This window comes from Rhipicephalus microplus, chromosome X (genome assembly GCF_043290135.1).
Source record: "Rhipicephalus microplus isolate Deutch F79 chromosome X, USDA_Rmic, whole genome shotgun sequence".
NCBI lineage: Eukaryota > Metazoa > Arthropoda > Arachnida > Ixodida > Ixodidae > Rhipicephalus > Rhipicephalus microplus.
Genome location: NC_134710.1, coordinates 65907766 through 65920728, shown reverse-complemented (window position 1 = coordinate 65920728; position 12963 = coordinate 65907766). Strand labels below are relative to the sequence as shown.

Genomic DNA, 12963 nt, shown 5'->3' with positions numbered 1-12963 from the left:
AGCGTACATGTAAAAGTGAGATCCGATTCGGAAAAAGCGAAGTGAGTGACGTGCGCGGTGCTTGCTCAATGTTCAATGAAAGAAAGTTTCATGAAGTATGACGTAGCCAACAAAAGAAACAAACTGCTGCATCCTAAATAAAAAAAACAAGGAAAGTGCTATGCATTCGTGGTAGAACATGGACATATATTGAAATGGCAGTATTGAAATGCGCGTATTTTATTATGAAAGCGAAATAAAAACTATTTTACAAAACGCTTTGCATTCATCGTGATGTCGACACATCTCTGTAGTGTCATTAGTGCTATTTGAATGAAAATTCCTGAATTTCAACTAATTCAGTAACCTGTGGCAGAAGAACCTTTTGAATTTTTAGTTTCCGTTTCCGCGCCGCCGGCGCCGCCGCCGCCGATGAAATAACCGGCGTGCGCCGACGACGCTGCCGCCGCCGACTTTGGGCGACCCTCACGCCGCCACCGGTCTTAAATCGCCTCGGCGCACACCTCTACCCATCATCATTCCTATGGTCGCTGAACGATCGCAGCGCCAGAGTGCCCTGTAGTTAATTTTGAGAAACTCCATGGCGCCAACAGCGGCAGTTTCAGATACTCGTCTCGTTTTCAGTGAGGCAGTAGTGACTACGATGACGGGGGGGGGGGGGGGGGGTGATTTTAAATGAAAAGAAGAAAAAAGTGAGCCCCGTAACTGTCTCTCTGGGGGAGGACACCTCAACAGTAGCTCACGTGTGATGGGGGTAGAGAAGGGATTAAAAGTATAGGATTTAAAGGTAGACATAATGTGGGAGAGAAAGGGGAGAGGGAGGCGCAGGGACAGTCACACACGGAAGTAAGGAGACGATAGAAAAGATGGACATGGTCGTCGAAGGCCGAGGACGGGCACCACTCAGCGAGAGCTCTTGTCGGCGACTGCAGATGGCGTAGGGCTAATCCAGACGGCCAGAGCTGTCGCACCATGTGTCTCCCGCTTCTGCAGCGGGAGACACATGGTGCGAATTCGGATGCGATTTGCCGCACGGCTGTTCGTGCCAACAGCCGCATCCGACAGCCGTCCGACAGAATGCGGCGGCGATTCGTACGCCACGCGTGCATCCAACTTGCTGAATGTAGCCGCACGGCAACCGCGGCGGTCTGTCGGCCACAGCTATTGGCAGCGCTGCATCGTATGACGTCAGCGTCCCACTCCTCGCCAGTACAAGCTGCATGGACGCCATTTCGTCAACTTCATTTCAACTGTGCGCACGTGTATTTTTTCGCCATGAGTCAAGCCGCGGTGCAAAATGATCTACTAATATCGCTAGTTCATGAGCAGCGAGTGCTCTGAGACCAGCGGCTGGCGGCCTACAAGAACATCGATGCGCGCACGGCTGCGTGGATTGCCGTCGCGACGAGCCTAGGCCTAGCTGCAACACAGGGTCAGTGCCATACCAGCATTTCTAGGTGTGATTGTGCCACCCAGCACGAGTTGCTACTATATCACTAGTATTTCACTAATGAACAATAAACGCATTTACGAACTCTGCCGCCCCTCCTTCCCCAAAAAACGTAACGTCTACTACTGGCGCTGTACGCTCTTGTCTGCGAGTTTGTTCGCGACGTCCGCGTGTATATACAATTTTAATATTGCTGTGCTATAGCGGCGGAATGCTGCATAGATACTTTTTCGATTCTTGTGTGTTGCGCAGACCGATGAGAAAAGCGGCCGCGGCGAGGCAATGTCTATAGGGTGGTATTTGCATGTGTATCTGAACGAGCACGTTTTGGAAATACCTGCGCACTACAATGGAACACACACAAGCATGTTTGCGCCCACCCAGTGCGTGTTTTTGCATAACCCTCAGAGGAACATTTTTATTTATATCCCCATCAGCGGCGGCGGCTCCGTTACCAGTTGTTTTTGCTAGTTGTCAACATGTGGCTCACCAAGGAAGACAACTGGGCACGTTAATTCATGTTCAATAAAGGTAACATTGTGTGTGCGTGTGCAGGCCTTCTTGGCGTATTCATTCTCAGTGCATTTTTGCCGTTCTTAATTAACTTGTGTCCAAAAGAGTACAACATACATGGCTCATTAGACGAACTGAACCTCCTGCATTGTCAGTACATCTTGTGTGCTGCGTAGTACTGCAGCCGATCGCTTTAGTGAAAACACAATGTTCGATGGGTCGTTTGATGGGTCGTTCGACGTGGCAGTAATCCAGAACTAATATCAAGTTTTTTTTCGAAATGGATGTAACCATAAACTAATTCCACAGACAGTTGGAGCCTACGACTTTATTGTTTTTATGCCAAAATAAAACAACTCACAGCAGATGAATGAAATATTTCATTCCATAGTAACTATGACTAATCACTGAAACTCACACAATGCTGCATAAGACTGCAGCCGATCACTTTAGTGAAAACACAATGTTCGATGGGTCGTTCGACGTGGCAGCAATCCAGAAGTAATATCAAGTTTTTTTTTTCGAAATGAATGTAACCATAAACTAATTCTACAGACAGTTGGAGCCTGCGACTTGATTGTTTTTATACCAAAATAAAATAACTCGCAGCAGATAAATGAAATATTTTATTCCATGATAACTATGACTAATCACTGAAACTCATAGAAAACACCACATTGCTTCATTTTCTTTTTTAAAATTTAATGCTGAGTGTCTTGAAATTATTCATTGTAGATTTGATTCATTTGAAAATAGTGCATCATAATTCGTGCGTAAAGGGGAAATTTGTTTATAAAAGGGCTTCCCGGTAATTTTGCTCTAAAGACCTCGTTCGGTACAAAATGTGAAGTGATTGTTCTTTTTATTTGCTTGCGCACGGCACTTGCTTATTAATTGCCGTATAGAAAGCGTTCTCACATTTATGCTGCAATAATGTATTTGTAGGACACAGTTACAAGCACTTAATTTGCACTAGCAACCTTTCATAACAGCAAAGGTGCTTGCAAAATAAAATATACTTTAGAGGTACTCTTGAAGCACAAACTAAACGACAGTTTCTTCGGTGCTTCTTCTAACAGAGAATGCTAGGTTACCAGTTGCTATCCGCTAACTCCCGTACTCTTCTATGTTTCAGGGGACACAGCAGCCATTTCCAAACGATGGCACAATCTAATAGACACGTTTTGCAAGAAGTTGCACGAATCAAAAAAGAAGAGTGGGGCGCCTGCTGGGGAGCCAGTCAGCTCGTGGAAGCACTTCACTCAAATGCTGTTCCTGCGGGACATTGTGGAGCCATGTGTATAAGATAATCTTTTCATTTGCCCCACGAGGCTTTCGAAACAGCTGACAGGTGCCATAATGCTCATGCTTTAGAGCTGGAAAACAAGGAAATCTTGGTCTACATCACTAACCTATCACTCACATGCATTAACTGTGTGCTTAGTATGATAGAAATTAAAGTAGCTCATAGCAGATTCTCATGCCCTATTAATGGCTAGTATACTCACTGTACGTGTAAAGCAACACATACATAATTAACGCTATTTTCAGCATATTTATTTGCTTTACTTTTAAAATGAAACAAACTACCATCACAACAAGGGTTTGAAGACATTCCAGTGAATTATACAGCAGATACTAAAGTGAAACTAAAAATAAATGCTACAGATCACAGTGAAGGTGTGCTGCAAGAGACTCCGCAATACGTCGACATTGTAATTATCAGCCAATACACACCTCGCATCGATAGGCCTTACGGTGACGAAACGTCGAAAGGCGACAATAAAGCTGGTTGCAGTCACGTTCCTAGTGAGCGCAAGGTGCAGAGCGCGTGTTGCAGTGCATGAGAAAGTGGTTATGTAGGCCTTAGAGCAAATCTTCTTTGCTGTATGACAGTAAAGTAGACCACAAAAATGTACGCCGACATCCGGAAATGGGCTTCCTTCAGTGATGTGGTCTCGTGGTAACGGTTGCTGTAGGTGGTTTCAGCACCAGAGCGAAGTGTAGAAAACGAAGAGGAGACCCGGACCCGAACGTCTGGCTGGATCAAGGAAACAGACCAGCTACATAGGCCAACGCCTGTGGCTGTTGCTCATGCCCGCCACCCCTCTCTCCTTTATTTCCAATAATTTATAGCAAGCAAAGTGTTACAAAAGGCTTTTTGTTTATTTTTGTGCCGTAACAAAATATTCAGTGACAGAGTGTCTCTCAGTTTTAGTTTGTCTAATTCAACACGACTTCATACCTGCGTAGATATTCACGATGAAAATAATTTATGCCAGCATTATGATAAAGTTACACTTTAGACTTGTCTAAAGTTTTCTCAGAGCAATCTTCATTCTAATGCATTTCCTGCGCAGTCACCAGTTCAGCCATTATTTCTTCAAGTGTTTTTCAAGTGTTTTATTTTTCAAGTGTTTTAGTTGGGTTTTTGTGATTCACGTAATTGTGTAAGCTGGTTTTCTGATTCGAAGTGGCACTGTCACACAATGTCACTTCTCAAAAATGCAAGAATAGTGTATTATCAAAACTGCATAGAGCCACATCAATGAAAAACAGCTGAACAGCTTGAAACAAGGGAATTAGACTCATATTTTCATCTGAACCTAAATGTCACCGTGTGCCATTCTAAGCTAGCTATTTAGGAGCTAATCTCCTTAGGCCCGTACTCCATCATCACCGTAAAGAGCCGACGCAGTGGCAGATGGCTCGCACTGCGTCGCATGCACCACAAACTCACTCGTCGTTACCACCACTGAGCCACCACCAGTCGTTACCACCACTGGGTGCAGAAAACGCTCTCCTCACCCGCTCCCCACGCTACCGCCTTCATGAATGCCAGCGGCGAGATCAGGTGCATAGTTATTTGCATCCCATTGCTGAGGAGCTTCACTAATTGGTTGGTAAATTGTATTCGTACATGGAACAACTGCAAGTTTAAGTCTGTATTGTGAAGCAGAACAGATCAGACACACAATTTAAACATATCACATTTACTTCCAGACCATGAAATGCCACACAGCTACCCTAGCCACACAAGAATAGCAATCCAGAGGTATGCAGGTCTCCTGCCGCATGTCCACATGACGACTGTGCACATGTGTCAAGAGATACAAGAAGTAAACATCCAAATGTGCTCAGCATCCATGAAGCACTGCCCTTCAGTGTGAACTATTAAACTATGCTGGATAGTGCAGTTTGGCAAAAACTGCATAGAGTATCCATTGCGATGCATAATGAGGCTTCAATACCAGTATCTTATAGTAATAAACAGTGCATTCAATAGCTTGTGGCTTCCAACATCTGCCAGCACATATAGGAGACCATGATGAACAAGCACCGCATGCTTACAGAAGGTTTTCAGAAGTCTAGAATGGGAACAGTTAGGGATAAGAGTTGATGGAGGGTACCTTAGTAACCAACGCTTCGCCGATGACATTGCATTGCTGAGTAACTCGGGGGACGAATTGCAACTCATGATTACGGAGTTAGACAAGGAGAGCAGAAAGGTGGGTCTTAAAATTAATCTGCAGAAAACGAAAGTAATGTACAACAACCTATAGGTAATAGTGCACTTGAAGTTGTAAAAGACTATGTCTACTTAGGGCAGGTAATAACCGCGGAGCCGTACCACGAGGTTGAAGTAACTAGAATAAGAATGGGGTGGAGCACATTTGGCAAGCACTCTCAAGTTATGACAGGTAGATTGCCACTATCCCTTAAGAGGAAGGTATATAACAGCTGTATTTTGCCGGTACTTAGCTACGGAGCAGGAACCTGGAGACTTACAAAGAGGGTTCACCTTAAATTGAGGACGACGCAGCGAGCAATGGAAAGAAAAATGGTAGGTGTAACCTTAAGAGACAAAAAGAGAGCAGAGTGGATTAGGGAACAAAGGGGGGTTAAGGATATCATAGTTGAAATCAAGAAGAGAAAATGGACATGGGCCGGGCATGTAGCGCGTAGACAGGATAACCGCTGGTCATTAAGGGTAACTAACTGGATTCCCAGAGAAGGCAAGCGAGTTAGGGGGAGACAGAAGGTTAGGTGGGTAGATGATATTAAGAAGTTTGCGGGTATAAATTGGCAGCAGTAAGCACAGGACCGGGTTAACTGGCGGAACATGGGAGAGGCCTTTCTCCTGCAGTGGACGTAGTCAGGCTGATGATGATGATGAACAAGTTTGCCGCTGCTATGAAAGATGCTGCTCTATTTTGTTAACCGGAGTAGGTAAAAAACAGGTTTAACTTGTGTTTCAAGCAGCTTTGCTAATGCAGCTGTTCATTGCACAGCTTGCGATTTGAAGAGGCCCTGCAATACTTTTTGAACATTGTCAGAAACCAGTGCCAATGTGTGAGGAAGGCTCTGGGGAACATACAAGCCAAATACTGTTCCACTGCATGCAGCATAGAATTTACAATTTTGTGCCAAAAGCAGCTTAAATTCACTCTTTCTTTCCTTCGCAATGTTGTCACCAGCTATGCAGCTGACAGTCCATGCAGATACTATTAGCCAATTTCATGATCACAAAAAGATCCTCAGCTATACTTTCGTTGTTCATTTCTACATAAATATAGATCAGTGTTTCGGAGTTGCCACTTCGAAATCGGAATGACTCCACAATCATTCAACAGTTTTGCGACCCCTGAATGAAATGGCGACAATGCTTGGAGGAATGGAACGGAATGACAATGGAATTACATCTTCTGAAAAAGAGCATATTTTCGTCTGCGTGCTGTTTGGCGAACTATAAACATAAGTCAAGCAAAGCCTCGAATTTAGCAATAAAGCATTATTTTTTAAATGGCTTGGCTGATTACAAGTATTGTAAATTTATAAGCAACGCGACTACTACAATTCTGTCCTTGCATAGACTGTAATGCTCTGAAGCCTGTCTCTATTCTTTGCACAACCACGGCTCAATGCTTTTGGTATTCATCATGCGGGACTACGGCGGCGGCACACCCTTCCTTACGCCTTGATATTTTTTTTTCCTCAGCTGTACTCCAGGCACCTGCTGTATCCCTATCCTTCACTTTGTTTTTGCCTTTGTCCCCATCGGCAACTCAGATGCACATTTGAAAGGCGTTTCTCTAAGTTGTGATGCGTATTGGCACTGGCACAATGGTTGTATTCACTGCAAGCGTTCGTATAACAGCTTGCCTGCCGTCTCACCTCATACTCCCCACGCCCACCCTTTTACAATAATGATTCACCTTTCATTACCAAGCGCCAAGGATAGGTGGGCTGTAAAAGTGGGGACTGTCTGCCAATTTGTAAAAGAGAAACCAAGGCATAAGTTAGTATACAAACAAATGCATCATCCCATCAGATACTGAAGGGAGAAACAAATTATACCTGTGCGTTGGTTCCCATTGATACCCCCACACAAGCCTTATCTTTATCGCATGAACAGTTTAGTACCTGGCACACGTAAATAATCTTTGCAATAAGGACGACATTGCATACCTGCGCACAGGCAAATACGGAAAGTTCTCCTCACCCCATTCATGCTTTCCAGGCACGCTTGATAAGCATGAGTGCAGACGAGCAGTGTGACCCATTTTCTGCATTCGATGCAAAGGTACAAGGTGCCCAATCGGTGCACTGTTCTAACACCAGCATATTCAGAGGATTTTGTTCCCCATTAACCAAATCTTAGTTTTCTTTGTATTCATGATAGCTCCAGATGCATGAAAAAACTGCTTAGTCTTCATAGTAGGAAACAGCGTAAATACAACGAACAAGAAAGACTGACAGGACTTGGTACTATCTAACAACTTGAGCATTGATTTCGTTGGTGCATATATATGTATATATATGTGCTTCTTGGTAAACGGAAATAACAAAAAGAGGGGTAGTGATGGAGAGCTCAACACATGTGTCCCAACTATTCCATGGTGATGCATGCAATTATTACACATGGAGATATTCAATATTCTTGTCAGCTAGTACGATCGATGGTGCACTTACACACAATGTCCCAATGGAATGAAGTTGGAGTGCTTTGTAGGTTTCCCAAGCACAGCTATCACGATATCTGTACAAGATATCATGATAAGCCAAGTCAACCAGCTCAAGTTTATACCCTTTTAATGCTTAGTCTTCTTGTACACTACTTTTGTCAGCATAAAAGTACCCTTTTTCATAATTTTGGCATTAACACATATAAGTTTAAACAATAATAGAACATAACCATTCAATCAAACTTGCTGACCATGCAAATACTGTGAATAGCGGGAGAGCTGCCTCTATGAAAATTACGCATATGCATACACAAACAAATGTGGACTGAGCCACTCTGAGCTTCTAACATGGCGGTATGCATACGATGGCTGACAGATGGCAGCGATTTCACATAATATCTATACAACTATAGCAATAAATGCTGAACTGTGAAAATAGGTATAAGTGCATTAACGCGTTACAATAACTACATTCAAATTAAAGTTGAAAAAGACCGATTTGTAATGATAAGGAGTTAATACAATTTTATTTTCAAGTGCACAGGTTAGACATCAAATGTAGCACAGTAAGGTATCATAATGAAAGAGCAATGAATGTGAAAGGTGTCTTAATTTGTGAACTAGTGGTAGTAGTAAACTAGTGATTCGAAATGAGTATGGTTAATGTTTAGTAACACACTGTGATTGCAGATAGCAGGAATTCACACCAATTGGTAAATTTATAATCTTAGCTGTCACTGCCAACTCATGCACATTGTTGTAGCTACAACAAAGTGTGTGCCAGTGACACTACCCCACAAACCAGTGCGTCATCATCACTGCCTCAAGATACAGTAGACTCTCAGTAAATGGAAATCTGTTAAATAAAACTATTGCATCTGCGATACTTGGTTTCGAGCTTGTATTCTGCACTCATGTTCACCTCTCAGTAAACGGAACCACTGTTTATTGCAACATATTTTCTCGGTTCCTGCAGGTTCCTATTAGTGAGAGTCCACTGAATCTCAAAACCATTACGGTTGACCTGTAAGTTTGTGTGTGTCTCCACAGGTGTTATAATAAAAATAAATGCACAATGCAGCCATTGGCTGCAACAACACCATAAACGAATACCTTAATATGTATTGTAATTTTAAAGCAATCTCCACAGGTGTGATAAGAAAAATAAATGCACAATGCAGCCATTGGCTGCAACAACACCATAAACGAGTACCTTAAATGTATTGTAATGTTAAAGCAATCGTGATTTACGTTACTCTATGCCTTCTTGTAGGGCCACCAGCAACATGAACACAATGAAGGATGACTCCATGGCAGAGATTCTGGGCCAAGAGCAAGACAGTCTTTATGGCGAATCGCCAACACAAATGCTTTTAGACATGGTCGACGACACACAGACGCCTCAAGCATCACAGACACGTTCATTTCATTCACTTCCTTCAAAAGATAGTATTATTTCTGCGCTTTCACAACAAAAAACATGGGCTTTTTCAAATGTCACGCAACACTAAACGAAAAAAAAGGACAATGAAGACGCAGCCCTAGAGGAAATAGATAAACAACTACAATTATCTGTTACAGACACACAGCACTTTCTTCTTTCTCTAGCGACACACATGGACAATATTCCACCCCATTTATTAGGGTTGTGTAAAATACACATGATGGACATTGTGAATCATTATGAGGCTAGTGTTGTGCCTAAAGAGTTGATCTCCTTACAGCCACCACAGCCACAGCCAACAGAATAAAAAACTGTCTGCAGTCAAAATGAGTGGCATTTGTAAATAAATTTCATGAATGTATGTTTTGAAGCTCATTGATTTTTTTCTTGTAAGCCAGGCACTCCTGGTCTGTCAACTCAATGGCAGGTGCCGATAGTCCCTATCCTAGCAACTTTCATGCTGCATCTTCTGGAACGCATGCCTAAAATGACATACGAAAGCATTTGGTCTTGCTCAGCTACTAATGCATTGTAATAAGATCAGCGAGTTCAACTTTCCCGAGTGTTGTTTATTGTCGTCGTACCCTCCATTCACCAGAATAATTTCACAGTGGGTGCCGCTTTCTGTTTCAAGCACATCGCAAAATGCTCTTGGCATCCTCTCAAACATGAGGACTATAGAATGCTGTATGAATGCAGCATTTTATAACGACTTGGTTGTAAAAAAAAAACTCTAGGTTATACATTTGTGTGCTTTTGGTAGGTGTACAGGCATTGTAGTTTATCGATCATGCAATGAGCCTTAGTTGTGTTTATTTGACCATGGTATCTTTACATAGAAATATTACTATGTAACCCACTCAAGCCACCAATTGGCTTTGGCAGGCCTAGTCACATGTACTGTTTTATTTGAAGAAATAAAAGGTATTATTATTATTCCTATCACATAAACTGTGACACTTTGGTACTTACACTGCACTTGAAAGAAGTTGCCGTGTGCAACTGTGTGCTTATTATTATTAAACAGCATGCTTTACATTTATTGTTGTTTAATGTCACTGAAAATTTCATTTTTTTAGAGTCTTGAGCATTTGTGTGGCATTGTTGTTGACTGACAGAAGGCAGTGGTCACTTTTACTCTGAAAAAAAAAAGTGCTCGTCTCATAAAAAACCTCAACTTTGTGGTAACATTGTCTTAATCCATTAATAAAAGCTTTCTGTTGAACGCTTACAAGGTTTTTATACCTCTACTTGTGCAAGAACATGTGCGTATACGAGGTAAACCCAAGCACTGTCAGCCACTTAGCTTTCCAGACTAAACTTATCGACTGTCCCAGATTTCATGGCGAACAGAATGAAAGAAAAGATACATATGCCCATAAGTGCGAACAGTGGCACTGAACTTGTCGCACAGATATGCGAGCTTTCTAGGATCTTTCTTTTTTAGTTGTATGCAGATGAGAAAGAAGTAAATAAGTAGTTTCTAGTGAGCAACTTATGCTCTGATGCAATATCGGTGCTGACTCTTTGCGGCACTGCAACAAATACCTCACTAGAAATGGTGAGTATGTAAGTAGCTGAGGTGAGTATCTAAATGTCTCAAAGTAAAGCCGTTTTATTTTTATTTTAGTTTTTACTTTGCGACCGAATGGTTTTTATAAAGATAGCACTCTTATACAGAAATTGACATTATATGGTGCTAAGGTGAACCATGCTGCTTCGTTTGAATTACCAGAAAATCTTAATTTACAATTAATAAATTAATGAGCTTCAATGTGTCTGGCACTTAAACTCTTCTTAGCACAGCATCCTGCCATGGAACACATCCTACAGCACTGTTGAAGTATGTCGTATAGAGGTCCCTGACATACCTTGCCATTTTGGCAAAGTTGTGGGCCTTAGTGCGAGCCAGTTTCAAGGGTGTTTGCACGAGCTGCTGTCGCCACTGGCCACCCCGCCACTGCCCAAGGGGGCTCACAGAATCTGCATAGCCGGGACCGCAGTAGGAGTCCTCACTTGCTGTGTAAGCATCCATGAGGAAGTTGCGTAGCACACACATGGCCTTGACACTCCATTCAGCATTTGCTGGGCTCTCTCCCATTGTTCTCTCGAGAATCCGCCACCTTGTGACTAAAATGCCAAATGCATTCTCGGCACACCTCCTGAATAAAGCAAGAAATGTTTCCAGAAAGTTGTGAGTAATCAGTTCTATCAAGTAAAGGTCTAAAAACGTAAACTTTGAGCTCTACAAAACTCTGGACAAGCAAAATACTAGTTCACTCTCCTTTACACAGCACCCAAGTACATTCAATGCAAAAATTTTTATTGTGCTCTACCCAACAAAACACATGTACTTGATTCTATACCATCAAATTTTTAAAACAGAAATAAATGTGTTTTTTAGACATGATTTGGACGCCAATTAGGAAGAAAAATAATAGCTGGCAAGCAACAAGGATATAGGTGGAGCTTAAAATTTTGAAGGCGCCGTACCATGTGTCCCAAAACGTCGCATGCGGTAAATCGAACTGCGGTGTGCCGTACAGCAAATCGCATCCGAATTCGCACCATGTGTCTCCCGCTGACAGTGGGAGACACATGGAGATCGCGAGGGCACAACCGGTCGGCACGGAATCCAGCGAGCGAGTCCCTCGGTGACGGGACCAGTCAACGCCTGGTACTAAGCTGGTAGGTGTTCTGTGGTACTATAGTTAGGGTGAAGGGACTCATCACCACCTTTCAGTGATCGTCTCGCAGTGGAGTGTTAAGCTTTTGTTAGCCCATGTGGCGTCACCAGAAAACTCGGCCCAGCTTGGCAAGCTGGGCTGAGTGGGCTACAGACCGATAGCTAATCGATAGGCAATGCATACTAATCGGTAAACAATAAATACCTAATATTTCATGAAAAATGCCGTGACGCATTCATGTCAATGACATGCACAGAATTCCCCTTAAAGGAGGGGGGGAAGAAGGTTCGTCGTAGTGGACCCCGTCCTTTTCCCAGACAATACTCGATGTCCTGAGGTCGTCCTCATATGGTACAATCAGCCTCTCACAGTTATCATTGACCTCATAAAAAACTCAACTTTCAGTCACTTACTGATGACGACACAAGCTGGCTTGACTCGGAAACGTCTTTTCGAGTGCTTTCTGAGGACAACAATTGGTCCGAAAAGGTCCTGTCAAGGATCTTTTGGGGATGACAAAAGCATTACACTGAGCACTTAGATATAATTCCTCAAAACCTTTGTGCACCAAGTAGATGCATTTTATATGTGTAAACTTTCTCCCCACATTCGTTTCATACAGTTATAAAGTTATTGTAAATTTTTACCTTGTTAGTTTCTTTTAATTTTGGCAGAAAACTTTCAAATTATGCGTTCCACTTAATGAGACACGCGTAATTAATTGGCTTGGGTATTGAACCTGGAATCGCGAAATGTACATTTGAAACAGTGTGTTCTTAAATGTCGCACACTAAATTAGTCATTATACGCCGCTGTAGCGCGTAATAACAAACGCAGCTGGCAACCATTTACCATGTGGCACCATTGTGAATAGTCGAGTAGCCAAGCCATTCCAAGCCAACT

At 42.7% G+C, this 12963-nt stretch overlaps 1 long non-coding RNA gene across 1 annotated transcript in view; it reads right to left on the bottom strand.

Moving 5' to 3' along the window:
• Positions 1-4935: 4935 nt before the first annotated feature.
• Positions 4936-12963, bottom strand: part of LOC142775577 (uncharacterized) — a 58365-nt gene continuing 50337 nt past the window's right edge. The window contains exon 2 of the long non-coding RNA XR_012886790.1: positions 4936-11535. This is a non-coding gene — a long non-coding RNA (uncharacterized LOC142775577). The remainder of the gene's footprint in view (positions 11536-12963) is intronic.